This window comes from Chanos chanos, chromosome 10 (genome assembly GCF_902362185.1).
Source record: "Chanos chanos chromosome 10, fChaCha1.1, whole genome shotgun sequence".
In the NCBI taxonomy this organism is placed as follows: domain Eukaryota; kingdom Metazoa; phylum Chordata; class Actinopteri; order Gonorynchiformes; family Chanidae; genus Chanos; species Chanos chanos.
Window position 1 is genome coordinate 5,695,841 of NC_044504.1, and position 10,000 is coordinate 5,705,840.

Consider the following 10,000-nt stretch of genomic DNA (forward strand, 5'->3'; position numbering starts at 1 on the left):
GTTTGTGTGTGTGTGTGTGTATGAGTGTGTGTATGAATGAGTGTACCAGTGTGTGAGTGCTTTAATTAGTTTGGGCTGTAATATAGAGCAATAATAAAGCTGTATTTTATGAGTGACTGTGGCCTCACTCCAAGCCTGAGGGACACATTAAGAGCAGAGTGATCTGGACTGGCAGGGCAGAACACAGGGCCAAATATTTGATTATAATTAACCTCTGTTTAATAAAAAAAAAATCTAATCAACCCTAATAAAGTGTGTGTGTGTGTGTGTGTGTTTTTCTCACTTTTTTATACTGTGTGAGCATGCCTACATGTGTGCATGTGTATGTTTGTTTGTGCGTGTGTGTGTGTTTCTCACTTTCTTATACTGTGTGGGCATGCCTACAAGTGTGCAAGTGTGTGTGTGTGCAAGAGAGTGTGTGTGTGTGTGTGTTTCTCTGCATGTGTTTGAAAGTGACTGATATTCTGATCTGTTCTTGATCCCTTCATTATCTGTGTATGGGATGTGTTTTACAGGGTCCACTGAGCCCCAGGTTGGTGTACCTGCTGTTCTCAGACTGCCAGCGAAGAAAAGGCCTCGTAAGTGCATCATGCCAAATGAACTCAGTCAACCATCTCGGTTCCTCATTCTCAGGCTTCCACTTTTCCCAGTGACTTCCCCTGTGGAATGTTCCGGAGGGCAGAACTGTAGGTACTGTCCCTAAGATTCATCCCGTCGTTTTTGTTGTTGTTGTCTCTCTTTTTTTTTTTTGTCAGGAGCCAAGGGATCAAAGCGGTCCTGGCTTCCGGCCCTGTGGGCTTCAGGGTTTTCCGAGAGAAGTTTGGCGTTCATCCGTACAGTTGGGATGAAAGGGAAAAATAAGCAGCATTTTGGCACCAGAGTTCCAGAGAAAAAAAAAAAAAAAAACCTGTGCTTAAGATAATTAAACATTAACACGAGACTGGATTCTTTTTGTTGTTTCAATGTGTCAAATGTAAAAGTCAAAAATGACCCGGGGGGGAGCGGAGGGGGGGGGGGGTAGTTGTAATAAGCCCGATAACGAACTCAGACTTCATAAATTGTTCCAGGGTTTACTGCCAGTCTTCTGTAGCTTTAATCAAAGATATGTCTGATTGAACAAATCTGTCAACCAACCAAAGCAAATTCAATCAACCAAACTGTCAGAGAAAAAATCAAAACCCCTACTGTTTTTACCATTAATATGAACAGACAATAAATAGCAATAAGAATTCTTAGCAATTTTAGTAACAAAGTTTTCTTTTGTGGAAATGAAGACGAGGTTTGGCAGGCATGACTGCTTAGGCAGTTTCTCGTCTCTGTTTTTGAACCGAATTGTTGCTGCAATAAGTGAGATGTCATCGTTGCAGCCTGTAGAGATCACGGGGTGATATTATTTTTCTCTCAATAAGCAGCGATAGCGCTCCCATGCCAAACATAGTATTTAACAAAGCTTACTGGGGCCAAGACCACCTTTTTTTAAACGAAAGAATGGGAGTCTTTAGGATTCCTCTTCTGCATGTCTTAACATGTCTGTCTAATCTGAATGTGCGCACACACACACACACACACACGCACACGCACACACACAGAGGGTAATTTACACAGTTGACCAAAGCTCTTTTTCATTCTGTCTTGTTTGACACCTCTTTTGTTTAAAAGACTTCAGGAAAGGATATGACATCATTCTGAGCCATTGTATCACAGATTTACACTGTAAATAGTCAACGTGGCCCAGCATTCATCTACTACTCTTACTTTGTACCGAGATTCAGTTCCTTTATAATTGGTCATTGAAATATAATCCTGATGTTGACACTTTCGAACTGCAGCTCGTAGACTGGTCTTGGCGCCTGAACGCAAACTCGCAAACAAAGCCAACCTGTAGATTCAGTCAGCGTTAAATGATGTTCTTGTCACCGCATGTGTGGGAAACCAAACAGTGTACCCACTCCCAGAGTAATAATAATAATTATAATAATAATAAAAACCGTCAGAATGTTTACTAATGCACACTAAAACTCTTCAATAACCCAGGAGAATGGAGGACAGAAAGAATGAAGAGAGAGAGGGGGGGGGGGGGAGTGAGTGAGAGAGAGAGAGAGAGAGAGAGAGAGAGAGATAATGAGTTCAACGTGTCACTCAGACAAGCAAGTGAATTTATGAATTTATGTTATGATAACAGACTTTATGACGCATTACTTAGAAGAACTCAAATTCCAAATGGTTTCAGGTATGATTCATCGTACTTGTGAGAATACCTTCTTGTTAATGAACTGTTAGTGTAGAGTAAGTGTGTGTGGGTGAGAATATGCAGGCCCGAGAGAGACTGTTTACTGAAATAAACCCAGAAGGAGAACACCTGAGTGATACCCCCTAAAATGAATGCCTTTCAGGTATTCCGCTGGTCAACTCTACCTTCTTTTTGCTTATACCCTCTCTTTTCTCTCTCTCTCTCTCTCTGTCTGTCTCTCTCTGTCCTCCTCCGTTACTTTGACTCTGTAGGAGGTGATGAGGTGAATACGGACTGGAGGATAAAGAGGTAGAGAGAGAAGTACAGAGAGAAGTGATGGATTACTCAGGTTGTGAGGAGAAGTGCTTAAACAGGTTTAATTCCACCTCTGTGCACTCATCTCTAACCTCACACACCAGGCTCTCTCTCTCTCTCTTTTCTCTCTCTCTCTCATCTCTCACCTCACACACCAGGCTCTCTCTCTCTCTCTCTCACCTCGCACACCAGACTCTCTCTCTCTCTCTCTCACCTCGCACACCAGACTCTCTCTCTCTCTCCCATCTCTCACCTCGCACACCAGGCTCTCTCTCTCTCTCTCTCTCTTTTCTCTCTCTCAGACACACACACATGCTCACGCACACATGTACGGCTCAAGCGGGAAATATGATAACACCTCTTCTTTCCTCAGACCTCTCTCTCTCTCTCCCTCTGTCTCTCTCTCTCTCTCTCTCTCTGTCTCTCTCTCTCACCGTGTGTGTGTGTGTGTGTAAAATCTTTCTCGTGCCCCGGTAAGAGGTTCTTCAGAAAACCAAACAAGGCAGGTCTTAACTTTGATCTTATTTTCAAGTATTTACCATCTGAGACTCTTCACACCCTGTGACTGATGACAGGAAAAACCAGTGTTCACAACAGCATGGAGAGGCTGTTTTTATTTGTTGATTTGGATGCATTTGTCATGGAAAAGGATAAACAAGACATGCTCTGGGATGTCATGCTGAAGTTCGTTGCCATGACGCTCTACCTTAATTACGCATAATTACCGGAGGTCACGCCATATCTCTTAATGGCATGCTTAATTATGTCCAAAGCCACTTCATAAAGTCGTTAACCACTCGCTGCGTTGATGCAGTGCTTTGTCATCCCGTTTTAATGAATTCTGATAGTTTCCGAGTTCCTTCTTCACCAACATGTGCGTTCTTGTAAGGAGTTCAGAGAGCCGTTGGCATACTCTACATACAGTACATTGCCAGTGATATTTTTTTTTTTCCCCCTCTGAATGAAATATTACCATGACAGAGCCAACTTTTTTTTTTTTTTCACTCTGTCCTCCTCCAACCCTTAAAACATTTTTTTTCTGCTGACAAACGGGAAGAGGAGGTGACACTGAAGTATGCCCGACATATTTATTCATAATGTCCCATTATGTTTACAGTACAAACATCAATCGCACAGGTACACGGCCGCTTCTGTAACGATATTTACATACAAGCAAAAAAACAGCAGACAAATGAACATTCGCCTGAGAAAGACACGCTTTTTACATTCTTACGAGACCTCTTTTTCTATGGTAATAAACTGAGCAACGACGGACTCCACTGAATGTAAACACATGGTGTTTTACAACCTTTGCATGTAACACTGTGTGGATGCTAATTACACCAGTCATCAAACAAACAGAATTTCTTTAGGTTGTTGTACATAAATAAATGACAGATATATAAAAACATCAACCGACATTTCTCATTTAGTGTTATGCAATGCGATGGAAAACGATGACATTTAGTCAGGAAGATAAGATTTAAAAAAAAAAAAAAAGATTCAGAAAACAAACATCTTACCATATCGGGAAGGAATGCGGCTCCATAGCTAAGAGGCAGGGTGTGGCACGTGAAGATATATTTCTCTAAATCTGTCCACCCACTTCTGTTCATCATCTGGACGTGATAATCATCTTTAGCTACTGTTTTAATAACCATTTCTTTGCCATCTGTTACTGAGTGTTTGTAACCGGAGGGTGAAATTTGGAAAAGACCCATAGACGTCTCTTCAGAAACTGAAGGAAATTACTACTGCATTATAATATAATGAGTTTGCCTAGACCCGAAGGCAAGCTTACATCTAACAATGACTACGTCAACCGACTCTGTGGAAAAACAAACGCAACACGTTATTAACAATTCTTACAAACACCTTTTAGATATATATGTTAACCAATCTTGAGCATGTGTAAGTACATTTTTAAATGGGTAAGAATGTAAACATCCAACAAGTCAGAAAATTCATGACCATACCTCTCGGCCACTGTAAAATATTTGTAACAAAGAAGCTGTCTGTGGCACTCGTTCTGACTTTAACCCTGACTGTGACTCAAATGCTAATCCTAACTCTAACTCTAAATCAAACCCAGACCCCTACCCTAACTCTAACCCTAGCTCTGACTCGGATCTTGACTCTGTCCTTGACTCTAACCCAAACCCCCAACTCTGACTCTTTCTGTATACAAAAGAACTTGACAAGAGAATAATACCCCTCATATCCAAAACTCAAAGATCCTGCAAACCTCAAAAATCATCTTGGCCTACAAAAGAAATCAGAACCAATGGGAGTTCTTAGCCCAAATCAACCTAAGACCACTACAGGAAAACAGAAAGCCCATCAATACCACAAAGCTTCTTTAAGACACGGAGGATCCAAAACAGGACCAAAAGAAACTTTATTTTTCTGGAGTTTTGTGCTAAAATGAAACATAGCACAAAACTCTACTATCAAGACCAATGTAACCCCCTGTAAAGGATAAGTGTGTTTAATATGTAAGCAAAACAAGTGACTCCATAGCAACCCGTCTGACACAACACAGGTACAACACAAAGAAGGTAGAGCACAGAAGGTGCAACACAGACATGCTTAAGCCCAATTTATACTTCTGCGTCGAATCTACGCCGTAGTCTCTACGTAGCCGCGTACCCTTCGCCATAGCGTGACGCGCACCTCCTTAGAAATGTAACTATGCGTCGCTGCAACACGTGTTGCAGCAGTAATTTCAGTAAAAGTAACTCTTGTTCAACTATTTATTAGCTCCAACTCCAACATGATCCACTCAGTTTCAGTCACGATTGAAAATTTTTCGGCAAAATGGCGAACTGAGCGCTCGTTATTTTGAGAGCTCCGTTTATTTGTCCCCCAAAGTTTAGAAACTAGTCCTTCTTTTGAACGCAAAACTTGTTTTACAGATATTGCTGTGCAAGGACTGAATTTCAACTTTTTATTTAACATTACTCCATCGTTTGTAATGCACGAGGAAATCAACACAGTGGCATGGAAATCCCACCGCAAACCAGTGTTTTGAAGGTTTCATTACAGAGCGACGCAGACACACCAACGCAGAAGTATAAATGCTCACAACAGTGTAGGCCACTCGCTTAGGCTACGGCGTAGGCCCCGCGCAGAGCCTATGCAGAAGTCAAAATCAGCCTTTAGTTCCACGCTTCCTCAATCATGGAGGAAGAAGCAATGGAAGAAACAGGACTCAGAACACAGCTCTGGCTGGACAGAAGTGCAAAGTCGACAGCAAGGAAGGCCATGGATACAGAATTTAGGGCCAAAATACTTAACAGGCGTTGAATGAAGAATAACTGACCCTAACCCTAAACCCTAACCTTAACTTTAACTCTGTTAACCCTACTCCCAACCCTAAACCCTAACCTTAACCCTACCTGAACTCAAACCCTAAAGCCCCATCGAGAAGAAGGACAGGATGGCCCTTGCATTGCCCTGTTTCCTGGAACATCAGAATAATCCACTGGCAGTCTGGGAAACTAGGATCCCTCCCCTAACCTGGCTGTAACCCTGACTGGAGACTGGCCTTGTCTGTTGTTGACATGTAACTGGTAGCAGTCCAGGTTTTGGCACGGGGAATCTGCATGACTTGTATTCCTATTTTCACTCGTTGTTCATTCTGTTAGACACAAAGACGTAGATTGTAGCTTGAACAGGGAGCATACAAAACCCTCCTAAAGAAAAAAAAAAAAAGGCGACTTATTGCTGGTAGCTTTTTTAGCTGATATGTGTGATACTGAGGCATTGAAAGCATTTCCACTTTACTGATCTTCATCTTCATCTGTAGCAAGTTTTTCATCTCCAGTCTTTGTTGATGCAGGTCACACCAGGAGAATGCAGGCAGCCCTGTTTGAACTCCGATTCTCTCTCTCTCTCTCTCTCTCTCTCTCTGAAAGAGTCTAAGAAGTGAGACAGTTATGCGGGCTCCTTCACACATGGCTTACATATTCCGTTCCTCTTTCTCTGCTAAAGCACACACACAATGACATTGTCAGACTGTCAGCGAAACAGGTTTAAACAATGCTCTTTGTCCGTTTCCTCATTCTGTGACTGCTCTGAGTTTCCCTTGAACAATAACATCACAAGACAAGACCAGTCTCTTAATCTCTGTTTGCTTTGTGTGAAAATACAGCACAGCAGAAAAAAAAACAGAAGCTAAACGTGCATTACAGTAAGCGAAAAAATAAGTGAAAGTTTTACTGTTTAAAACAACAGCAGTGAAGAAGTTGCTCCTCTCAGTAGATCTGCTCTTTCATGTCAAATCTGTCAGTGTCCAAAGCCCGAGTCCTCTGTTTCGTGTCAAACTGGAGAACGATACCAGGCCAGTGCCATTTGGTCTAACTTTTTCGTTGTTAAAACCGTCTAAGGATGTTGTCAAATTTGTGGGAAATGGACTCATTCTTCTCTGTCATACCATTTCTGATTTATTAACACAAACTCGGGTACTTCTAAAGGCACATGTATTGAAAACCAGTCTTCATAGATTGCAAAACACCACTCATAAAAAAAAAAAGCACTGTTCAGATACCTCTGTTTTTTTTAACGACTTAAGAGTGTCTGTGAGTCCTATAGTGTCTGGAGTCAGTCTGACCTCGGTTATCCAACAGTCTGCATTTGAAAATAAAATGATGTAAGAATGAGACAGTGACGCTTCAAAGTGAGAAATTCTCGTATGAAAATGAGTATGATTTTGCACGGTGCTAAATTTGGCAGTTGACCGCGAATGTGAAATTTCGGGGACGTGATGTAAAGCACGGGACGACCGAGCGGGTATATAACGCACACAGAAATCCTCATGGAGAATTAGGGTAGCAGTAGCTCGGAGGTAAAGGCCAAGCAATCAGAGGAATGTGCATTTGATTTCCAACACGATGGAGAAATTGACTACACGCTGGAGAGAAGCTGGTAAAAAAAAAAAAAAAAAAAAAAAAGCTTATTTGTTCTTCAAAGTCCCTGTTACTCCAGAGGAAGGCCTGGCTATGACTGTTTCTGTGATTCTGTGACCTTGATTCTACGTGACCTGAGACCTCCGCTCACTGACACATATGGAGAAGTATCAGGGCTGGACTTGACTCTGTTGTGAAAGTGGACAGTGATAAAGACTGTGTTGTATCTGAGAGAAATAGAAAAAAATCAGCATGGTAACTTGGCTGTGATCTGACATAGTTCACGTTTCACCAGTCAAGGAAAGAAAGAGAAAGAGAGAGACAGAAATATATATATATATATATATATATATATAGAGAGAGAGAGAGAGAGAGAGAGAGAGAGAGAGAGAGAGAGAGAGAGAGAGAGAGAGGTGTAGCAGGCATTGGAAGACGTGATTGTTTTCTGCTGATTAATTGTTGCATGTCAGACTAGAGAGATAATATCCGACAGTCTCAGTGTCAGGTATCTTTAAGTTGAACATCGCCGTTGGAATTCAGGATTAAGCCCTGGTGTCAGATAACCATACACATGTCAAAATATGAAAGCTGACAAAATTTCCCTGAAAAGACTTCTTATAAGTTCACGTCTCAGACTTACTGAGGTGTGTTCTTGGGAAAGAACCCTGAAGTGTGAAACTGTACACAGAAGTTTTCCGGAACGTTTTTTTTTGGGAATGACGGCAAGGTGGGGATTTTCTGAACTTGTTTGTGTGTGCGGATCTAAGCATGACTGACAAATCTCGTGTTTGACCTCTGCACTAACTCCCACCGTTTTACAACACGTCTCAAAACCATAAAAATATCAGATATTTTGTCTTCACACCGCTGATCCACAGATACGTGAAATGGCAACACATGCGTGCAAATACTTTCTTTCTTTCTTTCTCTCTCTCTCTCTCTCTCTCTCTCACTCTGTCTCTGTCTCTCATCTTACCACACACACAGCCTCATAAACAACATTGTGTGAAAGTAGTGGAGTTTGATAAGCGCTTTAGAAAGTAAGGAATGGAGAAACAAAAGAGAGAGAGAGAGAGGAGAGAGAGAGCGAGAGAGAGCATGAAATCAAAGGCACATAATCTGCGTTAACATTGACAGTGCAGGTGAAACAGTTTGGGTTTTTGTTTCGCTTCCGCTCTGATCTTTTTTTTTTTTTTTTTCTGAGGCGGTGGATAGACGGAGGACTTTCCACAGTGGGAAATCCAAACGTCAATCCCCTCAAATCAAAGCCCGCGGAACCGCAGATCAGTGGGTGATTATCCCGCTTCTCATGGCAGATGAACTCTGGGCCTTACTGTGCGTTGTCATGTCGCAGGCAAATCTCGACAGTTTCCAGATATGTCATTATTTTATACTGTGCAGCTTTTCTAAAGAATCATCACAAACTGTTATGCTGATTTTTCTCTGTAAAGGAACGTCTGGGGTAATTATGGTCTTATACTTGTTAGTCTAGGTGGATGCTCTATGTGAACCTAAAAACTTGGAAGTTGGTTGAAAGCCATTGATGGTTTAATGAAATGATAGTTCTCATCAGGAGATCAAAAAGGAAGTGTGTGTGTGTGTTTGTGTGTGTGTGTGTGTGTTTAACTGTGTCTTGTGAAGTGCGTAGTGTGTGAACTAATACCCTGTCTGCACACTGCTATATTTCCCTAATATAAACGTCTCACTACACTGCTTCTCCACATATTTTGGGGAGGATGATTTGCATGTGTGTGTGTGTGTGTGTGTCTGTGGCTAAACTGTAGTCTTTCAAGATCTGCCAATACAAACATACACACACACACACACACACACACACACATGCAAATCATCCTTCCTGCTTCCACACTACAACTATGTACATGGCAATAGAGCAACAAAGCTACTATAATATAAATGAACTTTTACAATTTAACAGTTAGAATCTACACGCCACATTAAAGAGATGGACACGTCAAACAGACCAGACTCTCTTCCATCTTCACCAACATTCTAAGACTATTTACATTTCAGTTTGACCATTGAAATTAGACCTCAGTTTGAAGTTGGCTGGAAAGGGGCCCTGTTGTGTTCTGTGCTGAGTGTTAGTGCATCAGACTAAACAGAGTTTGTCAGATTATGAGGTAGAATGAGGTAAATTGTGAATTTCTTTGGGAAAAACATGTCTGTTCAGCAGGTTTGTTTTGGGTTTGAATACAAGTGGACAGCACTGGGAGCACAGTACGGGAAATAGTGGATTAGTCGACTGTGAGAAACAGTATGGCCAATTGACATTCATCTAGACATTCAGTCCAGCTTCAGTTAGGCTTTAAACACACACACACACACACACACACACACACAGACACACACACACACACACACACACACACAGGGAAACACAGAGAGAGAGAGAGAGAGAGAGAGAGAGAGAGAGAGAGAGAGAGAGACAGACATGTATACACACGCACAGGGAAACAGACAGACACACACACACACGCACAGAGAGAGAGAAAGAGATAGAGAGTGAGTGAGAGAGAGAGGAAAGTCA